This window comes from Anomalospiza imberbis, unplaced genomic scaffold (genome assembly GCF_031753505.1).
Source record: "Anomalospiza imberbis isolate Cuckoo-Finch-1a 21T00152 unplaced genomic scaffold, ASM3175350v1 scaffold_106, whole genome shotgun sequence".
Classification (NCBI taxonomy): domain Eukaryota; kingdom Metazoa; phylum Chordata; class Aves; order Passeriformes; family Viduidae; genus Anomalospiza; species Anomalospiza imberbis.
The window spans coordinates 275,081-298,224 of record NW_027099449.1 but is presented as its reverse complement, the minus strand read 5'-3'; positions in this window follow the sequence as shown (position 1 = coordinate 298,224).

The window sequence follows — 23,144 nt, the reverse complement described above, 5'->3', positions numbered from 1 at the left end:
TGGTTTATGGTTGTTTTTTGGTGGTTTTTTTTATGTTACTATTTCATATATCTTTCTTTGTTAATTTTTTTTTTTAAACCAAAGATTTTTCCTTCCTTTATGTTATAAACCAATATTTGTAACAGCCTTTCCTTGCAACTACAACCATTTCAGTGTTGAGCAGTTCCTTGTTTCTTAAAATGAAAACATTTTTTAGACTGAAAATTACTTTCTCGGGATAGAATCTTTTTGGGGTCGAATTGGACACCAAGTAGCCAGAGCACCTCCTGCACATGCTCGTGACAGTGATGGTAAGTCTCTTTTTCAAGCAATTGTGGTCACTTGGATGTGGTTCCAAGACAGCATCTCCCTCCATGCTGCACGGTTTCTGTAGGCAAATACAGCAAAACTTACATGTCAACATAATGGAGCAATACAGAAGCAAACAGAAGCATTCTGAGCCATTTTTCAGAAGAGAAAGGGGATGGTGAAAGCTAACACAGGGATTAAAACACAGTGATTTCTATGCAACAGGGTTGATAAAGGACTGACCCAAATTTGTAGAGAGCGCGGGACTCCAGGACGGTTTGGAGGGATGAGAGATCTCTGAAGTCAGGTCTTAGAAAATGTGGTTTATTAAAAGGGATGAAAGGCCCTGCTTGGAGTTGCCAGGCGCAACTCGTGGCAGGCCCAGGGAGAGAGGGAGAGGGAGAGAGAGGGAGCGAGGGTTCCAGGTGAGGGTCCCAAGGGAAGGTCCAAGAGAGCGTCCAGTCCCTTGGGCACACCTTATCAGGGGGCTTCAAGGTGGGCTGGAACAGGACTTGGGCCAGTGGGGTCCCAGATACCTGATACTTCAGGGGAGGGTCACAGGTGTGGGATGAACCATACATTGGGGGTGAGACAGAGCATTCCATTTGACCTTTGGACCTATCTGCAGGTAAAGGGCATTGTTTAATCAGAAGGGGGGATTGCTTTCAACCTGGCTATACTATTGTTTTCTAGTTATTCAGTAGTCAAGGTTTGTTATTTCAAATCTAGTTCTCATGTCAATGTCTGTATTTTCCAAATCTTTTGCCAGGCAATCATATTTATAAGGTTTTCCTATTTCATCTTCCCCAGCACAAATTAACAAGAGGGATATTTGTTAGAGCTACCATTACTCATCACACACTTTAAGCAACCCGTACCATCAAGGCCAAAGCTAATATGGCTCCGTGTTAGATATTCCTGATGGATTACACATCCTTGTGTGAAGATGGAATTAGGATTTACAGCCAGTATTTATGCATATACAAGCATTGTGCAAGAACATTGCAGATTCCAAATGGAAACTAAATATTACCTGTACAGCAAAAACACTTCAATAACATGAGTACACTTCTCCCATCAGGTTCACAGGCAGCTTAACCAATTCTCTGCTTGCAAATAATCTCTTCTGGCATCTTTTGGGGCCCTAAACCAGGAATGTCACACCTAAAGACTGTGGGACCATGAAAATTCCTCCAGATACAAACCAGTCTCCAGGTGACACAAGTGACTACGGCAGCCTCCAATAATGTAGCGGGACCCAGGTTTGCTGTGTTCTCTTTGTCATCGTGGGTTTGTAATTCAGACTCACAGAGGGACTTGAGTTGGAAGGGACCTTAAAGACCCTCTAGATCCAGTCCCCTCTGCCACGGGCAGGGACGCCTTCCACTGGAGCAGGTGACTCAGAGCCCCTCCAAGCTGTGGCAAATAACCCAAGGACCCCTTTTTCTCTGTTTTGCAAGGTCAGCTTTCCATGCTCACATTCACAGATGGCTCCAGTCTCACACAGAGCATTGCTGGCTGGTCACTCTTATCTCCACAGCCCAGTAGAGATCCTATTTTGGATGGCTCTCCCTGCTCCCAAGGCCCCAGGGAGCAGCCACTGCCTCTCCTCTGTCACCCGAGGACACAAGGAAAAACGTTGCACTCAGCTTTGGTCACAATGAAGAGACTAATTTATTTCTTCTGACTCCAATCATTTCTAGTTTTCAAAAGGTGCCAGTGGATTGGAGGGTGAACGTGCCACCTCTCCAACGACACTGGACAAACTACCAGTCTATCAAATTTCTCTGCCTCTATGAAGGAATGCAAAACAAGAGGTTGTTTACAGAAAGTTGCATGAGAAAATTCTCTACAAGAATGTAAACTCAGAAGGCTTTAGAAAATCCTGAGAAATCAAGGCAACACTCCTCCTTCTGCTTTCCCTTCCAGGATCAGTGATTTCCTGCCGCTTCCTCCATGTCGGACACAACTGAAGAGATAAGGGGCTGAGGATGCAGCTTCTGGCAGAGAGTTGATAACACTCAGCTGAGTATTTTATTCTCCTGCCACTGAGCTGTCAGGCTGCTTACACAAAAAAAAAAAATCCTCCTGGTGTGGAAAGGGGCTGGTGTGAGCAGCAGGAATTGTTGCTGGCTGGAACATTTCAAAGAGCTGGACAAAAGAAGCATTTTGTGGAAGGCCACCAGCTGCCCTCTGTCAGCAGCACAAGGTGTGAGGTCCCCCTTGAAGGCCATCCCTGCACAAGGACAGCCTGGCCTCCTCCAGTACCCAGAACACCTTTCAGGCTTTTGGGCTGGCCTCGTCCCTCACTCTGGGGAAGCAGGTTGCTGTTGGAACTCTCATAGCCACAGTTCCTGGCTGGATTGCCGTGTCTTACCACTGACAGCCCTGGAGACAACAGTACAGACAGGCTCCATCTGCAATAAAAGGGGACTTGGGTCCAGCTTTTCCCTTGGACCAGCGTGCAGCAAGCACACCTGGGCCTCATTCAGGTCTGTGTGGGCTGGTAGTCAGCTTCTGCTGGAAATTTAAAGCTTTTACCCTACTTTCCACAATAAAGAATGGAGCAAACCCAGCTGCACCAAACCCCAAATTTCACTCTAGCAATCACAATTTTCATTTTCCTCTATTCAAGCCTTGAAGAAAACAAACTTTACTTGAGTGAGCTGGAGGCACAGTGTCCTCCAAGATCATTCTTGAGTAGGACAACATTCCAGGGGAAGCCTGGCAAAGCCAGAGTTTACTGATGCTCAGGAAGCTTTGCAAGAGCTTCCACCGGCAGTGCTCTTGCACCCTCCTGAGCTCCTGGAGCCCTCAGTCACCCCAGGCACAGTTTGGACAGCAAGGGGATGGTTCCGTTTGGGACATGTGGGGACAGGAGGAGGGAAGACTTTGCAAACACTGTCACGAGGGCAGGGCTCTTTTCCTTTATGGTGCCAAGTGGTAGTACATAATCTTTGAGTTAATGTCAGGTGCCGAGGGGCACAAATTCTCAGTGAGAAGGACAGAGTGTCTCCACTCACACAGCAAGGTAAGTGAAGGGGAAAGCGCAATCTATCTTTCATGGGAGGTGTTCAGTTTTTAACAAAATATTTTTGCAGGAGACGTGCCTAGGCAGCGGTGATTGAGAGCATTTTGTCAGACTCACAGAGCATCCCCACATCTGCTTTGCCACATTTGCTCTCTTTTTTTCATGGTGAATGATTTCTGCTGCCAGGGTGGCTCCTGCTCGGAGTTCTACTCCCAGGGGAGTCCCGGAGTCTCCTCAGCAGGCCTTTGCAGCGAGTTCTGAGCCAACGTGTGGCTCTGCTGTCATCCCAAATCTGCCCTTCCCTTGCCCAGCCTGAGTGCAAGTGGGGCATGTGCTGGGCGTGGCTGGAGATTTTCATGGCCAAAATCCTCCTGCATTTACATCTGCTCCTGGCTTTGGGTGGCACAAATCACAAAACACCCACTGCAGTTGACAAATGGCATTTCCTGCAGATTGCTACAGCCGCACTGCTGATCGACAAACACACGAGAATCCATTTCATCCATTGGAAAATGTCATTTATTACAAATTGCTACACCCACTCTGACAATACAGAACTATACAAATCTCAATTTAGGTTAAAACCAGGAATTTATTAGATTATTACAACCAGTCTAGGTAAAAATATACAAATACCAACTTCAGTTAATAAAACTTCATTTATTGCCAACCTCTACAGCAACTCACTATACACAAAGATCAATTACATTTAACAACTTAATTTATTACATATTTCTACAAGTGTAGAGCCCATATAGAAATACAGAAATACGCATACCCTCTCTAAATAGCCCTACACTAAGAATTCAATCAATAGACTTATACAACAATGCCCTCCATACATCTTAAAATAAAATTAAATACATATGTACATGCACATATATATAAATGCATATACAAGTATAACAGTCTACAGATGTAAATATAAACATCACATGCTACATACAACACACATACATACATATATATATATCAATAGATATATAAATCAAACCCGTCTATAAATATACAAATATCACTGTGCTAAAGTAAATACCCATCCAACTGCATCAATACAAACATAACTGCAACATAACTTTAAACAGAACAGCAAGCAGAGGGATCCCAGCTGCCCCATCTTCAAAGCCTCTCCCTCGGGCTCTTCCTCCCGTGCAGAGCAGCTCTCCTGGACAGAACGGCAGATGGCACAGCTGGGAAGCAAAGGGAGCACTGAGTCAGTATGGGGACGTTTTCCTTGGCAGCAGCTGCACTTCCATCAGGGAAGGGAAGATCTCAGAGCCTCCCCAGGAGGGTTAGAAAGAAAAAGCAGCCGAGCGGGCCAGGCTGTGGTGAGCGCAGCCGCGGCGGGACTGTCCCGCAGCCCCGGCAGCCCGGCACAGCCGGCACAGCTCCCGGGCCCTGCCGGCACAGCTGCCTTGCCCAAGGACAGCCCCTGTGCCGGCCGGGGCAGCTGCGCTGAGCAGCCCCAGCACGGGCAGGGCCCGCTGCTGCCCCGCCGGGCAGTGCCCACGGCCACAGCCCACGCCACCCTCAGCCCCACCCTGCCTCCCCGGCCCTGTGGCCTCACCCGGGCTCTCTCCAGCGTGGCAGCAGCAGGTCCCCGTTCCCTGCTCTTGCTGCTGGCCTTCTGCTTCTCCCTGCTGGCTCCCGTCAGTCTCCGGCTGTCCTCAAGGTCTCCACTGCAGCTGTGGCAAAAGCGGAGGCTCTGCAACTGGTTCCAAGGCCTGGCAGAGCTGCAGTCCCGGAGCCCTCTGTGCTCCCTGCCGGCCCCCTCCATCCCCTCAGCCCCGCCATGCTCTCGGCAAAGCCCCAGCCCCCTTCAGTTTCTTCAGCCCCTCACAGTCCTCTCAGCCCCTCAGTCCCTTCTGACCCATCCCGTCCCCCTAGACCCGCCACCCCTCGGCCTGTGCCACTTCCCTGTCACCTCAGTGCCACCATCGCCCTCGGCTGCCCCACAGCCCTCAGCCCCAGCAGCACCTCAGGGTCACCGTCCCTTCAGCGTCACCGCCCCCTCAGCCCCCTCAGTCTCACCGTCCTTCAGCAGCTCCTCAGGGGACACTGCCTGGGGCCACCGGCAGCTCCCACCGCTCCAGGGACACCCGGGGCTGGAACTGCTGCTCCGCCCGGCCCGGCCGCCAGCTCGGACCCAGCACAGGGACAGGGGACACAGGGGGCACGGGGGAAAAGCAAGAGGTGAGGGAGGAAGCAGAGCAGGGGAAGAGGTTAAAAAGAGGCCTACACCTATACAGATATCAATCTATGTACCTAAACCCCCATATATCAATATAAATATGCCTATCTACAAATATAACTATATATATGTAAATGTAACTATACACATGTATAAATGCAAATATGGGCATCTACAATTATAACTGCACATCGAAAAATATAAATATATACACCTAAAACTAAAAATAAATTAACTAGACAAATCTCTGTCTATGTAGATAGATAAATGTAACTACATAAACCTATAAATACAACTACATATATCAATAAATATAGCTATACACATCTATAAATATAACTAGAGACAGAGGAATTCTACCTGCCCAATGGTCACAGGCTCTCCCTCTGTCTCTTCCTGGCACACAGGGCAGCCCTCCTGGACACGTTGATCACACGGGATCTGGGAAGCCAAGGGAACACTGAGACAATACTGGCCCTTGTGCAAGTGTCCCTTGAGCACCAATTGTCCTTCTATCAGGGACATTAAAAGATGGCCTGAAAGGCAGACTCTCACTTGGCAATTTGAAGCCTGCTCTATAAAGTACAGGGATCCTTCCAAGTTTTCAAAACGGAAGTGTGTAAAGTATTTAAGTATTCTAATAAAGTCTCAGCACCCACAGTGCAAATGGCACCCACGAGAGCTTGAAACACAGACAGTCCCAGTGACAGAGAGACCACAGTCCTCACTGAAATGGCTGAAGGCTGCTGGGGGCTGAGGTATGAACCAGACTGGGACACCCAGCTTGGTGGCACAACTCCCACAAGGTCAGGTTTATTCCCTGCTCTCTTGCCACAGCAGAGGACTCAGTGCCCAAGCCTCTGGCGAAGCGTGGAGGGCAGGGCTCGGGCAGGTTGTGCATGTGCCTTTGAACTAAAGGCACCAGGAAGCACCAACCCTGCAGACAAGAACTCAACTCTTCTCGTCTCCCTTCCTGCCAGAGGCAGGCTCAGAGCAGCCGTCTCACACCTCTCTAAACCAACGGGGGTGGCTCTGTCCTTACCAGGCTCCTCGGGCTCTGGGGAACTGTTCTCGCAGCTCTCGGTGCCAGATGAAGTTTCCTCTGCTGCAGCCCCGTTCACAGGCTCCCCTCCTGAAGACTCAGGGGCAACATTCATATTGCCCTTGAAAGAACAATAGAAAAAAAGAAAATTAAAGATCATTCTGTATTTTGTTGGAATCACATCAAGGATATGGTTACTCTCCTTCTCCATGTAACAGTGTTCCAAAGCTTTCAGCCCAGCCTCTTCCATTCCCCTCCAATGGGTTACCTGAGCAGAGGGAGACCTTTCAGGCAGGGATCTCCTGATCTCCCGGATCATTTGCTCGACGGCAAAGCCAAGATCCCCTCGTGGCAATTGCTCTTCACCAGGTGCGTTCCAGGCTGAGCCGGAGGCCGTCGATGCTGCACAACCTGCACTGCCAGGTGGAGCGCTGGGAGCTGAAGTGCCCGAGGTGGCTGCAAGAATCCAAAGACATTGGTCACACTGCTGTTATAAACGCCAATCACTCGTTTTAAAAATTTATAAAAGTTTACTAAAAATAAAATGGGAAAAAATAATACAAGTATAGTAATAAAGATTAAACAATTAGAGTTAGGACAATTAAAGAGACAATAACAGCAAAAAGTTACAGCCCGGGCTGGGTACCTCTCTCTGGACAAAAGTGAGCCAGGAGAAGGACCCCGATAAAAAGAATTCCCTCCTTAAGAGGGGTAACCTGTTGCATACACAAATCACTTCATGAATATGCATATATTTATTTAAAACAAGAAGTTCGTCCGGTACTTGTTGAGGAATTCCTGTTAATCCCAGGCGCCTTGAAGTCTAAGTCGAGTTTGGAGAAGTTCGGTTTTTTGTTGATAAGGAAAGCCATAAATTCCTCTCCTCTGGAAGATTTAGGGGTTTTTGTAATTGTTATCTCTGTGTGAAGAATTCCTTGATTATCTTCTTCTTCTCTTGAGCAAAACGAATACCACACACACATATTTTCTATTTTAACTACTGAAACTTAATTTCAATTACAAAACTACATTTACTATATTATTAAAATGTTACTACAGCATAACTTTCCAACCTAGCATAATACATATCGTAAATATCTGCGTAGAGCCATACATTCTGCATTTTTCACAATCCTTCCTCTTTCTTTTTATAATTATTTTGGCTCGAGCAATATTTACTGCTTTCTAGTCTTCACTTTTCGTTCATTTTCTTCATAAATCAATCTAGCCTCTTGAAAGGGGTCTTCTATATTATTTTGTTTCTTTAATACCATAATCTTTTGCACCGTTTTTGTTGTATCCAATTTTTGATCCATGGTCACTAATTGCATGCTTTGAACTACACTGGTGATGAGTCGAATGAAACAGGGGATCAAACAAGGAAGGAATATTAGACCAGCTGTAGCGCATAACAGGAAGAAACCTAGCTTTTTCCACCATTCTATTCCCAACACGTTATCCCACCAGCTAGTATTTAGCATTGGTTCCCACCTTTGAACTGGTACCTGGGCTATTTTTCTGATATCATTGACTATATCTAGGACAGCATCTGACATCAGAGCCCCTCCACAGACCCAACAATTGGTTATGTTAAGTTCCTTACTTATTCTTTCTCCCAATTCTACAAACTGATTTTTACCCATCCTCGAAATATCTATCTCTTTTTCTAATTGTTGTTCCAGTTTTGTATACAAATTGTCAAGTGAGATTGGTACAGGTTTAGGTGGTGGTGTCAGCTTAGCTTTTTTGGTTATCAATTGCTCTTTTACCAAATCTTGTGCTTTATTCCCAATAGCGGATGTGAAACAAATCCATTTTTCCCCTTTTGGACATTCACTTCCCGCCCTGTTACTACTTATTCTTAGATTCTCAGTAATCCAGTACTTTTGTCCATTGTGCATACAGTTTCCTAATCTGGATGGGTTATAACAGTGACTGTTGACATGAGTGTGCGAGATAAAAAAGGAGCCTCAGTGTCTTTCCATATACAGCTTCTGGTAACACTTGTAGCATGGCTTTGTCAATATCCCAAAAGGGAAAAGACAGAAAATGAGTGACAGAAAAAGGAGAGGTCCAGTATGGCTTATACTCCCACCTCCCATGCCTATGGGGTTGCAACCCACAGCAGGTGTATGTGATCTTCTTGGTGGCGATTATAGAGGCCAATCTGGTCTTGCCCTCTCTTCTTTTGTCACTTTCTCTTAGCTAATTTCCAGGCAAATTGTTTTTGACACTCCTTAACGGTGGTCTCCCACTGTTCCTCAGCTATTTCCCATTCAACAGGCACTAATAATTCCCATCCACAAAATAAAGTTATTATTTCAGTTGTTTCGAGCTCTGCTTGGATAGGGGATTTAGTTGACACTCGACACTTCTTGCAATGGGAGCGTCGCTTGTGTGAACTACAATACCAATTATTCCCACGATTCAAACATTTACATTTAACCCAACTAACATGCCCAGTATTTGGGTGAATCAAACAGGGTATATTACGTGGCACTGATTGAGGTTGTAATCCGCCTTCCTCTTTGTATAAATCACAGGCTAAGGCCAAAATACAGGAGTTTTTTTTTTTTTTTTTGTCCGAAACAGTACTGATCCTCCTGTCTGTGGTGGCAGTATTCCTTCCCAAGGAGGGTACCGGAGGCACCTCAAAGTTTGTCCAGGCAGTATTTGAAACTACTGATGTAACTCGGTCTTACTTCCCAGTTAGGTGTGATCCTGTGTATATTTCTTGGATCATTCAGGTCTTCCCAGTTCATTACCACCCATTCCCCGTTTAAGAGTCAATTTTATATCACCCGGTTCAGATGTTATTGTCCACTCCTTAGGTTCTTCCACAGGTCCTTTGATTCTGCTGGCGTGGATCCACCTTCGTTCCCTGGTCCAGATCGCAGCCTCGGTCGTCAGCAATACCTGAAAAGGACCTTCCCATTGTGGAGTTAAAGATTGTTCTTTCCATGTTTTTACCAACACCCATTCTCCTGGGTGAATATTAGGGACTTTAAATTCTAAAGGTGTGGTTTGGGGGATTATTCCTTTTAACTTCCAATTTTTAAGAGTTTTTGCAATGGTGGTCACATATTTTTTTAACATTTTCTTCCCATACCTCATGGGTAGCATTTTCATGTAGAGTAGTCAAAAAAAGGTAATCCAAACATCATTTCATAAGGTGACACTCCCAGGTCTGACCTGGGTTGTGTTCGAATCTTCAGTAAGGCTAAAGGTAGTCATTGTACCCATGACATTCGGGTTTCAACTATTAATTTAGTTAAAGTTCTTTTTAAAGTTTGGTTCATTCTCTCTACTCGGCCAGAACTCTGTGGATGCCATGGGGTGTGTAATTCCCATTTTATCCCCAAGGTCTGAATTAATTGTTGTAACACTTTTGACATAAAATGTGTTCCTCTGTCTGAGTCTATCCTATTAACTATTCCATATCTTGGAATAATCTGTTCCAAAAGGGTTTTTACTTACCACGTTGGCTGTGGCCTTGGCAGTGGGAACCGCTTCCACCCAATGAGTTAGATGGTCTGTTATTACTAATAAATACTTCCATCTTTGAACTTGAGGGAGTTCAGTAAAATCTACTTGAATACTTTGAAATGGCCTTAGAGCTAATTCCCGACCTCCCAATGTGGTTTTTCTCATTACCTTTTTATTTATCCTTTGGCAAGTTATACATTTTTCAGTAACCTTCTTTGCTATCCCAAAAATCCCAATATACCCATAGTTCCTTAGAAAGTGATCACACAGAGCCTGAGTACCCAAGTGAGTTTTTTTGATGCATGTCTTCTAATATCCTTCTAGTAAGTATTTTATTAAGTAATTGTCTTCCATCAGGAAGTTTCCATTTCCCTGATTCATCTTGTAAACCTCCTATTTTTTTTAATTCTTTTTCCTCTGCTTTACTAAATTTTGGAATTTCCAATTTCTCCTCATTTGGAGTTAATATTAGCATAACTCTTTCAGTTCCATTTTCTGCTGCATCCTTAGCTTCTTGGTCTGCCAAATTATTTCCTCTTACTTCTGGAGTCACTCCCTTTTGGTGACTTTTAATATGTACTACAGCTATTTCTTCTGGTAATCTTAATGCTTCTAAAACCTCTAAAATGAGCCCCTCATGTACTAATCCTTTTCCCCTTGAATTAAGCAATCCTCTTTCTTCCCAAATTTTTCCAAAGGTATGTACTACTCCAAAGGCATACCTTGAATCAGTATATATAGTTCCCTTTTTGTGTGCTAAATATTCTAGTGCTCTTTTTAGAGCATATAATTCACAGGTTTGAGCTGACCAGTTTGAAGGTAATTTCCCCTTTTCAATGGTTTGCATGTTTTTCCCATCCACTACTGCATACCCTGACATTCTTTTTCCTTGTAGACACCTGGAGGAACCATCCACAAAAATTATCTCCCCTTCTGAAAGGGCTTGTTCTTCAAGATCTTCTCGAACCTTTGTTTGGTATTGAATAATTTCTAGACAATCATGTATTAGATTATCTGTTGGTTCCCCATATAAAAACTGAGCTGGATTTAAACTTCTGTTTACTTCTAGTGTTAAGTCATCACTGTCTATCAAGATTGCTTCATATTTTAACATCCTAGAGTCTGTCAACCATTTTTCAGCCTTTTGATTTAACACATTTCGTACTGCATGAGGTGTGCACACAATTAGTTTGCCCCCAAAAGTCAGTTTACGACTTTCTTCCACCAGGATTGCAGTAGCTGCTATAGCCTGAATACATACTGGCCAGCCATGACTCACTGGATCTAACATCTTTGATAAATAAGCCACTGGTCTCTTTACTCCCCCCCACTCCTGAACCAGAACTCCATGAGCCACCCCCTTTTCTGCATTCACATACAGATGAAAGGGTTTTTCTAGTGAAGGTAAGCTTAAAGCAGGTATTGAGGCCAGTTTTAACTTCAGTTCTCCTAATTTATCATCATCTTCCTTGGTCCATTTTATATCATCTCCCTCTGTTAATTTTTCATACAAAAACTTTACTGCCTGTGTGTATCCCTCAATCCATAATCTACAATATCCCAATAACCCAAGTAGTTTTCTGATCTCCCTCTTGGAAGAGGGAGGGGGAAGGGATAAAATTCCGGCAATTCTTTCTGGGTTAAGCTTCCGACTACCTTTACTTATTAAGTGTCCAAGATATTTTACCTCTGGTTCCACAAATTGCAGCTTTCCTTTTGACACCCTTAATCCTTTTTCTCCAAGAAAATTCAAAAGTTTTATAGTAGCCTCCCTGACTTCAGCTTCAACTTCCCCCGATAGTAAAAGATCATCCACATATTGGAGAATTTGTATCCCAGGGGGAGTGGGGAAAGCTTGTAATATTGTTTCTAAGGCTTGTCCAAATAAGTTTGGGGACTCTGTAAAGCCTTGTGGTAATTTCGTCCATCTTAATTGCTGCTTTCTCCCAGTGTGTGGATCCTCCCATTCAAAGGCAAAGATATCTCGGCTCTCTTTGGCTAATGGGCAAGCCCAAAAAGCATCTTTAAGATCCACCACACTAAACCACTGATGCTGGGGAGGGACCTTACTTAGGAGAGTATAGGGATTTGGTACCACTGGGTAGCGAGTCCGAGTTCTCTTGTTTACCTCCCTTAAATCTTGTACTAGTCTGTAACTCCCATCAGACTTCTTTACTGGGAGAATAGGGGTATTGTGAGAACACATACAAGGTTCCAATGTCCCATCCTCTATTAGCCCTTCTATTACTGGCTTCAAACCTTCTCGTCCTTCTAATGAGATAGGATACTGACGCACACGTATGGGACAATCTTCTCTCTCAATTGTAACTTTTATAGGATCGATATTTAATCCTCCCCTATTTCCTTCACCAGCCCAAACTTCCTTTTTAATCTTCTTTTCATCCTCCTGGTCTAATTTTAGCACTTTAGCTGTCATCCTCCCATCTTCTGGTATAACTCCTATCCCTAATTTCACTTGAAAGTCTCGTCCCAATAAATTACTACCTGCTCCTGGGACTAACAAGACATCTCCCATCCAAAATCTAGTTTCTCCCTCCATTACCACATTTTTGATGACAGGAACAGTGAAACTCTCTCCTTTTGCTCCTGTTACTTTTACAGTATCTTTACTTACACTGTAACCTTTTGGAATATTTAACAAACAGGTTCTTTCTGCTCCTGTATCTACTACAAATTCCAATTCTTCTTCTTGGGGACCTACTTTTAAAGTTATCACAGGCTCCAGATGGTATCTGTCCCCTAGAAAATAGAGCCTTTGACCCCCCTATTCTTCTTCTGTGCTCATCTCTTTGAAGATTTTCAGATCTTTTGCCCGCTTAGGACAGTCCTTCCTATAATGTCCTTCACCCTGACAGTAAAAACAGACATTCCTAAAATGCTCCTGAGGTTTGGTTTGTATTGGGGTTTTATTCTTTTCTGTTCCTCTGTCTCTACGACCGTTAGGAGTAGAGTCTGTGTGGTTTTGATTTTTCTTGTACTTGTTTTCTCTCATGGTGACTGCCATAATTTTTGCCTTCAGTTTAGCTTTTTCTTCATCTCTCCGGACATAAACTTTCTGAGCTTCCTTTAATAAGTCATTTAATGGTTTATCATGCCAATCCTCAATTTTTTCTAATTTCTTTCTAATATCTGGCCAAGCATTCGTTACAAAGTTAATTCTTAACAAAGCTTTCCCCACATCAGTTTCAGGATCTATTCCTGAATATTGTTTTATATTTTTCCTAAGTCTGTCTAACCATTCAGTTGGGGTCTCTTCTTTCCCCTGCTGTGTCTCAAAAGCCTTTTTAGCATTTTGCCCTCGAGGTGCCGCCCCTTTTATTCCCTTGATTATTGTATTGCGATAGTCATTCATAAGTTTTCTCCCCTCCTCACTATTTTGACTCCACCCCGGAGGTTCAGTTGGCATTATGTCTTCTCCAGAGGGCCCCTGTGGATGTTCTTTATTCCAGGCTTTAATGCCTGCAACTCTTATAATTTCCCTTTCTTCCTGAGAAAATAATATCTTCATTATAGACTGCATTTCTTCCCAGGTATAAACGTTTGGACCTAAAAATTGGTCAAGTTGTTCAGCTGTGCCGATGGGATCCTCTAAAATCCCTTTGATTTCCTTTTTAAAATTTCTGACTTCGGAAGAAGTCAGAGGAGCATTCACAAATCCAATTCCACCCCCTCCTATCGGGACCTCTCTTAGTGGAAATAGACCAATTTCTTTATTCCAATGTTTTTCTGCAGCTTTATTTTCGTGTGGTGAGGAAAAATCAGGAGAAAGCTGCCTCCTAACTGCACCTCTAGTATTTTTATAAGGAGCATCTTCCAGGGACAGGGAGTTCCTTGGAGCCGGAGCTGCGGTTTCCAAGGGAACGGAGCTCCGGGCAGGAAGGGCGGTGTGAGGAGGACATACCATAGAGGCCAGGTCCTCCAGAGGCGGAGCACGGGCGGGGTTTGCTGCCGGAGCTGCTGAAGGGGGCAGCATGTCCGGGGGATAGCGGATGGGAGTGCGGTCAGCCTCCACGTGGCTCACGGCGGCTGAGCCGGCCGCTCCCGGCAGAGGCAGGGCAGCGGCGGCAGCGCCCAGTGTAGCCGGAACGGGCAAAGCCGCGGGGTATGGGGCCGAGAAAACCGCTGCGGGAGAAGCGGCCAGAGACGGGACAGCCGGGACTAACGGGAGCCCGCCGGGCGCGGCCAGCGGACCAGCCGCGGACAAACCGGGCAGGATGGGGAGGGGGCCGGTCGGGCAGCCGCGAGCAGCGAGGCGGGGGCCGGTACCGAAGCGACAGGCGGCGAAACAGGGACCAGGGGGGTTGCTGCGGGCAGCTGGGCGGGAGCCTGCAGAGCCGCCGCCGCGGGCACGGGAACCGGGGCAGGAACACGCGGCGAGCCAGAGCCCGGGGTGGGCGCAGGCACCGGGACAGGCACCGGCACCGGGACCGGCGGAGCTGAGGGGAGCAGCTCGCTGGGACCCGAAACCGGTGCTGGGGCCGCAGGCGGTGCAGGCGCGAATGGGAAGGGAGGAGGTAACATTTCTAAAGGATCCCATTCTTTTTCTTTCCCTCTTTTCTTTTCTTGTTTTGTTTCGGGGATTTCTGATACATTAAAGATTTTTATTTTCCTAAAATCCCCTGTCCAACACGTGGCATATTCTCTTTCTTCTAAATTAAATGATTCCTTTGAGTTGACAAATACATTTAGAGCCTGACAAATCCATCTCTCAAAAGAACCATATCTAGGCCAGTAAACGTGGTCAGATCTTATTTCCTTTGTTGGCCATTCAAGCATACAAAATTGTATCATCTTGACTTTGTCTTTTTTTTTTTTGTACATGGGTTTTTTTCCCAGTTGGCTATCATAACTCCCAGAGGACTATCTTGGGGTATTTCTGTTGCTAATTTCTTACTCCTTTTTTTTCTTTCCTGTATTCTCCTTACTGGATTTCTGTCCCATTTTTCAAGATCTTATCTATTAACCCCCTGCCTCTGTTTTTCACTTTCCTCTCCCTACCTAAATACCACTTTTCTTTCGACTATATTCTCAAAAAAACCTCCTTTTACTCACACTACTTTTCAGTACAATACTCTTTTCTCCAAGGAACTATAATAAAGCTTAAAATAAACAATCTGCATTACATATACTTTCATTCGTCCCCATTCACTCAAGTTTATTTTTCATTTACTCACACACACAACAAAACAACCACAACAACAAGGTACCTTTTATTTTTCAACACACCTATTACACTTTTAGGTGTCCCTGGCCAGTCCCGGTGTTCTTGGATACCCCTCAATCCGGCTGCATTGTTCCCAACCCCAGATTCTCTCGGGTGTACCCTCACTCTGGCAAAATTTTTACTCAATCCTGGGTGCTTTCGAAGATTAATATCTCAACCCAGCAGACTTTTATTCAACCCTGGGTGCTCTTGAGGATTAATATCGCAACCCAGCAGCAACCCTGGGTGCTCTTGAATATTAATCCCTCAACCCAGCCCATTCAATTCAACTTCCCCGAGACCTAATCCCAGTTTTCCCCGGGGGGGATTCTCTCACTCTTTTATCATTCGCTTCGTCTCTGTACTGGCCGCTTTTCTCGCGAACAAGATGGAAACGCAGCATAAGAAACTATGCAATCGCTTGGCAGGTCTGGGGTACCCAGCCCGCCTCTCTTACACACACACACACTCATTCCCCGCCTTCGTCCGTTCCCCCCCACTCCAAGCAATTACTCACCTCTCCTTTGTCCTTGGGTCTTTGTTCTTCGTGTAGGCGTTGATCTTCGCAGCTAATTACCGCCGTTTAGGGAATTCTTACCCTTTCCTTGGCTTTATTGTCTCTTTTGCCCCTGGATCGTTATCTGCGTTCTGTGGCCACACCAGGGGAACAGAGCGAGGCTGCCTAATCAGGGCAGGACGCGTCTTCTCACTAATTCTACAGCACCCACAGCGAGGTATTAATAACCATCCTCTGCTACCATTTGTTATAAACGGCAATCACTTGTTTCAAAAATTTAGAAAAGTTTAATAAAAATAAAATGGTTATAAAAATAATACAAGTGTAGTAATAAAGGTTAAACAATTAGAGTTAGGACAATTAATGAGACAATAGCAGCAAAGAGTTACAGCCCGGGCTGGGTACCTCTTTCTGGACAAAAGTGAGCCAGGAAAAGGACCCCGTTAAAAGAAAATTTACTCCTTAAGGAGGGTAATCTGTTGCATACACAAAACACTTTATGAATATGCATATATTTATTTAAAACAAGAAATCCATCTGGTACTTGTCAAGAAATTTTCTGTAATCCCCAGGCGCCTTCCAGTCTAAGTCAGGCTTGAAGAAGTTCGTTTCTGCTGATAAGGAAAACCATAAATTCCTCTCCTCTGGAAGATTTAGGGGTTTCTGTAATTGTTATCTCTGTGTGAAGAAGTTCTTGATTATCTTCTCCTTTTCTTGAGCTAATAAAAGAATACCTTACACACATAATTTCTATTTTAACTACTAAAGCTTAATTTTAATTACAAAACTACATTTACTATATTATTAAAATGTTAATACAACATAACTTTCCAACCTAGCATAATACATATAGTAAATATCTGCGTAGAGTCATATAATATGCATTTTTCACAGTGGATATTTATTGAAGTGCCTTCAAAGGCCACACCCCGGCGGTGCCGGAGCCACAGTCGTGGCTCTGCCTGGATGGCTCCAAGATGGAAGCAAAAGAGGGCTTATTCATGAGATCTCACATTTTTATAAGTTTTAGTCCATTTGCATACAGGATTTAACTGCACAATTAATAGCTTCAAATTATGAAGTTTCATCCTCCTTGCTGGCTTGCTTTCCTGCCCTCCTCTTTTCCCGTTGTTTGTGCTTTGGGCCTGAAGTTTGAAGAGATTGTCCTTGACTCTCCAGCTAGAACAGGATTGTTTTGTCTTCACCACCCTGTGAAAAGATCCCAGTAGCACTTAATAGAAAGCTAAAGCTGCACAGCAAAACAGAACAGAAAAACTTAAACCTAAGGTATCAGTTTTCTGCTAGCAGACAGGCAGCAGGACAGAGCTCTCCTTTGCTTTTAGTTAGTTTTTAGTTTGCTGGGGCAGGGAAGTTCCCTGGACTGTGGTTTTTCTTTTTCTTTGGAGCTGTTTAAACCTGCTCTGGACTGAGCACCAGAAGAGCACTGGCAGCTCGCACCTGTGGCCCACCGGGCCGGGCCTGGGCCACAGAGGGACTGATCAGAGATGGAGTGAGCCGAGCTGCAGCCCACGGAGGGACTTTCTGAGTTTGTCATCTCTTTTGGAGCGGCAACAGGTTGTATTGTTTACTATTGTTCATTTTCTGTGCTGGTGAATGCTTTGCCTTTTAAATAAACAGGTTTTGGGTACTTTTCTCCAAGGAAATCTTTTCTCGAACCGGTTGGGGGAGGGGCCGCTTGAATCTGCTTTCTAGAAAACGCCCTTTGGCCGTTTTCTCCCAAATTTGCCCTAAACCAGGACAGGGTGGTGGGGAGAGGGGGGAGCCCCAAGTGCCTGGACCGGGGGGAGGCTGGAGAGGGGAACCCTTGTACCCCAAAACCCCCCAGCATCCCTAAGCAGGACCCTGGAGAAGGGGGATCCCCAGGACCCACGGGATCCCCTGCAGCCCTGAGACGGGGAACCACCAGAACCCCAGAGGGATCAGACTGCAAATGGGACACCCCTGTTTTTTTGGGTTTTTCATTCACTCTTGATTTTTGGAGGTTTTTATGGACACCTGTAGACATCTGGAGATGGATTTGGGCAGGAGGAATCACCAACCCAAGGCGTTCACACCTTGTTTTTCCCCAAACCAGGATTCCACATTCCCAAAATTTGGCTGGATGGAGGAGGAGGAGGCTGCAAGGAAGATGCCCTGGGAGACCCAGGCAGGTGAGGAGGAAGTCAGTGCCCCTTTCCCCTTCTCTCCTGCTCCATCTCCTAGCCCAGCACGGCCCCGGCTGCAGGACAGCCCTGCCGGGGACGCACTGGGGGGATCTCCTTGCCCTTCCCTGTGGCACGGAGGCAAATCCCATCCGCTCCTTGTCCTTCCTGCCTCAGAGCAGGAGCTGAGGATGGAGATCAGGGAGGACAAATCCCAGGAGCAGAACCTCATGAAAGAGGCCGTTTTGCGTGGCTCCACGGCGCAGGAATCCAACGGGGAGGAAAAGCAGAAGAGATGCCACACGAGGAGGGGCTACAAACACAGATCACGGGGATCTGAGGAGGAAAGACCCACCCTGGGGCAGGCAGGTGGACAGAGCTCCAGCCAGAGCTTAGAGCTGGTGGTCCATGAGCAGCCTCATGACAGGGAGAGGCCCTACGAGTGCTTGGAGTGTGGGAAGAGCTTCAGGAGGAGTTTCAACCTGATCTGCCACCAGAGGATCCACACTGGGGAACGGCCCTACGAGTGCTTGGAATGTGGGAAGGGCTTCAGCCACAGGTCCGACCTGATTGTCCACCAGAGGTTCCACACTGGGGAGAGGCCCTACGAGTGTCCCCAGTGTGGGAAGAGGTTCCACACCAGCTCCCATCTCCTTGTGCATCAGCGGATTCACACCGAGGAGAGGCCGTTCCACTGCCCCCACTGCGGGATGGGCTTCAAGCACAACTCTACCCTCGTCACCCACCGGCGCATCCACACCGGGGAGAGGCACTACAAGGGTCCCCAGTGTGGGAAGAGCTTCTCAGACCGCTCGTTCTTTACCCGACACCAGCGGAGGCACCGGTAAGGGAAGCCCTGCGAGTGCCCCGAGTGCGGGAAGAGCTTTGTGCGCTGCTCCAGCTCGATCCCCATCAGAGGACCCACATTGGGCAGAGCCCTGGTGACCCACATTTCCTCTGATACACAGAGGGAAGTGGCTGGTGTTCCTTTTATTTTGTCTCTAATTATCTTTTATCTTCCTCCCTTCAAAATACAGAAATTTGGGGTAAAAATCAACAAATTCATCAAAGGCATCTAAAGCCTCACATTTTACTTGTGTTTTGGGGAATCTTGGATTCTGGGAGACATCTGGGAGGATATGGGGGCAGTTGGAGGTATTTGGTTCAGTGGTCTTTATTTCTTTATTTCACCACCCCAGACCACAACAGTGTCCCTTGGGACCAAGAGGCCATTGTGACACCGTGGGACCAAGGAGAGCATTGCTGCCCTGCCAGACCTCATGGAACCAAGGATCCATGGTGACACTGCCAGGCCTAAGGATCCAAGGACTTTGTGACACCAAGGGGTCCCATGGAAGCAAAGGGACATTGTGACACTGGGAGTCCTCATGGAACCATGGAGACCATTGGGACACTCTGGGGCCTCATGGAACCGTGGTGACACCAAGTTGGCTGGGAGTGCTGATCTGCTGGAGGGTAGGAAGGCTCTGCAGAGGTACCTGGACAGGCTGGATCCAGGAACCAAACCCAACAAGGTGAGGTTTAACAAGTCCAAGTGCTGGGTCCTGCACTTTGGCCACAACAACCCCTGCAGCGCTAAAGGCTGGGGACAGGGGGGCTGGTCAGCAGCCAGGCAGAAAGGGACCTGCAGGGACTGATGGACAGCAGGCTGGACATGAGCCAGCAGTGTGCCCAGGTGGCCCAGAAGGCCCATGGCTCCTGGCCTGGATCAAGAACTGTATTGTCTTGAACCAACCCGAAATTAACCCCCAAATCCCAGTAAAGGGTGCAGCTTTCGATCTCTTTGTTTAGTTTCTTTATTTTCACCCCAGTTTTTGTTGATGCCACCAGAAGAATTAACTGGACAGAGCAGGTGAGATTTTAGGCGGTGTATAGTCAACAAATCACTTCTTCCCAACGAATTACCGGTATAGATCAGAGTCCTGATAGATGTTCCTGCCCCTGTGTTCATCCAGGTGCCTAGAGAGATCAAGGAGGATGTGGAGACCACCAGCCAGCTGTCTTCTCAGCAGGGATCACTGGGAATGTGGGTCACCAGGGCTCTGAACAATGTGGGTCCTCTGATGGGGGATGTAGTTGGAGCAGCGCAAAAAGCTCTTACTGCAGCTGGGGCACTCACAGGGCTTCCTTACCAGTGCCTCAATTGGTGTCTGGTCAAGTGAGAGCTCCTGGAGAAGCTCTTCCCACACTGGGGACACTCGTAGGGCCTCTCCCCGGTGTGGATGCGCCAGTGCCTGATGAGGTGGGAGTTGAGCTTGAAGCCCATCCCGCAGTCGGGGCAGCGGAAGGGCCTCTCCTCGGTGTGAATCCGCTTATGCTTGAGGAGACTGCAGCTGGTGTGAAATCTCTTTTGACACTTGGGACACTCGTAGGGCCTCTCCCCGCTGTGCATCTTCAGGTGGGCAATCAGGCTTGACCTGTATCTAAAGGCCTTCCCACACTCGCCACACGCGTAGGGCTTCTCCCCAGTGTGGATCCTCTGGTGGACAATCAGGTCAGTCCTATCTCTGAAGCCCTTCCCACACTCCCCACACTCGTAGGGCCTCTCCCCACTGTGGATCCTCTGGTGACGGACCAGGTTGTAGCTCCACCTGAAGCTCTTCCCACACTCCAAGCACTCGTAGGGCCTCTCCCTGTCATGAGGCTGCTCATGGACCACCAGCTCTAAGCTCTGGCTGGAGCTCTGTCCACCTGCCTGCCCCAGGGTGGGTCTTTCCTCCTCAGATCCCCGTGATCTACGTTTGCAGCCCCTCCTCGTGCGGCATCTCCAGGGCTTTTCCTCCCCGTTGGATTCCTGTGCCGTGGAGCCGCGCAAAACGGCCTCTTCCATGAGGTTCTGCTCCTGGGATTTGTCCTCCCTGATCTCCATCCTCAGCTCCTGCTCTGAGGCAGGAAGGACAGGGAGCGGATGGGATTTGCCTCCGTGCCACAGGGAAGGGCAAGGAGATCCCCCCAGTGCGTCCCCGGCAGGACGGCACCAGCAGAGGGGCTCTTCTGCAGCCGGGGGTCGTGCTGGGCTGGGAGATGGAGCAGGAGAGAGGGGGAAAGGGGCACTGACTTCCTCCTCACCTCCCTGAGGGTCCCAGGGCTCCTTCCTCTTCCTCGCAGCCTCCTCCTCCATGTGGGGAAGGTCTGGGGATGGGACATTTTCTTTTCGGAAGAAAACAAGGGGTGAGCACATTGAGTTTTGTACTGGTTTGGGGCAAACCAGGGGGAGAATTTATGCCAGAATTACAATTTAATAAGAAAATCAAGGTCAAGGCAATGATACGGAAACACTGGCTTAATCTGGCAGTCAGGATATAACCTGACACACCGTTGGTCAGGGTGGTGGTAGCAGTCTGATGAAATGGTGGTTGCAGTCCTGTTGGAATGATTACGTGATTCTGTCGAAGCAGGGATCCTGTGGAAGGGTCTGGTCTTTCTCTGAAGGTCCAGTGGTTGTTATGGAGCTCTTGTCCTCTGGGAATCCAGTAGGCAAGGTAGTCCTGGTGTTGCAAGGGTGAGATTATATCCAGGTAGGAATGCTTGGTTCCTCCCCCTGGGTGGAGCATCCCACAATGGGATGATGTAATTTTATCAGTCCTGCAGTGACACTCAATGGCCCATTAACAGAAGATAGCCCCTGGAGGGCGTTATCAGGGCTGAGTCATGGAAGAGATAAAGAACACTGCCCCACCTGTTTATCACAGTTTATGAAGATGGTGATTGAAAACATACTTTGGGTTACATCTTACATTGCACCCTGAAACAGTGAGGCAATCCCAGCTTGGGGTGGGGGGTGAACACCACCCCCCTTTCCCAAACTGGCTCAGATGTAAAAACCCCACCCTGGGAAGGCCCCGCACACAGGGGACAATGTCACACTTGCCCCACCTCAGGGGAGGTCTCTGTCCCTGTCACTCCCTTGCTCTCCCCTCTTTTCTCCTTCTTTCCATCTCTCCCTCTACCTCACATTTACTGTTCAATAAAATCCATTTTGGATTTGGTCTCGTTAGCCTTAACCCTAATTGGGGCAGAGGCATCTCTCTAACAATTTTATTAACCCGATTGTGACATTATTTCAGTGCAGAGAGTTCAGGGCACTGTTCTCTGACTCCAAGTGCCTTTGACAACAGCATGGTTCCCTCCTCTGAGGAGATTCTAGCTCTTTCTGGAGGAACTCTTGGAAACTTGGACACACTTTCCTCTGAGTGACTTATGAGAGAACTTATGAGGAAAATGGCTGTTGTGGGTGGCCAGTGTAAAGAAAATATTTTGTTGTCCTTCCTTGAAAAGTTTGTTAAAATCACTGGAGGAAAGGGAGCAAATGATACCAGCGGGACTGACAAGGTTCATTCACCCCAAGGCGAGGAACACAAGGCTGCTAAAAGTCCTACAAGAAGTCCAGCTCAAGTAGCTAAATTCCCAATTAAGTCCCGAATTCAGAGTCTTGGGGGCCTTGCCAAATGTGAGAATCATAATTCTCTTTGTGCCTGTCGCCTTTGTGACAGCTACACAGAGCTTTCCCTTCCTTTTAATAACCTCTGTTGGGCTGAACTTCCACTTTTCTTTTTTCAGAACCTGCCAGCAGCTGAGCTGGAGCTGTGTAGGAATCGATGAAACTTGGAATTGCCACAGAATTACTTCTATTGTCAGTTCATTCATGTTTGGGATTTGTTTGTGTTTTCATCCCACGTGACCTGTGGGAAGAGCAGGGCTGGTGACCAGGGGCTCTGTGTCCCTCCCACCACTGAGTGTACTCGGGCCTGGGGGGGCTCTCCAACCTTCTCATCCCTGGGGAGGCCAGGGGGGTTTCTGTCCCTCTCATCCCTTGTGTGACCTCACCCAAGCATCACCGGGCTCCGAGGGACAGAGACACCCCCAAACCCCCAGAAGGGCTGAACCTGGGATTTGGTTTGGGCCTGAGGGTTTAGGAAGGGGCTGGAACTGGGGCTGGGGTTGGAGTTGGGGGCTGAGATTTGGATTAGAGCTGGGATTGGGGTTACGGCAAGACGTGGGATTTGCTTTAGGGCTGGGGTTGGGATTGGGTCTGGGGCTAGACGAGTCTGGCACTGGGATGAGATTAAATACAGAACTGTGAGCGTGTCTGAACGTGGAGTGAGATTGAGGCCAGGATCAGGGTCAGGTTTGGGACTGAGCGCACGCAGGGCAGGACAGGGGGGATGTCACTGCAGGATGT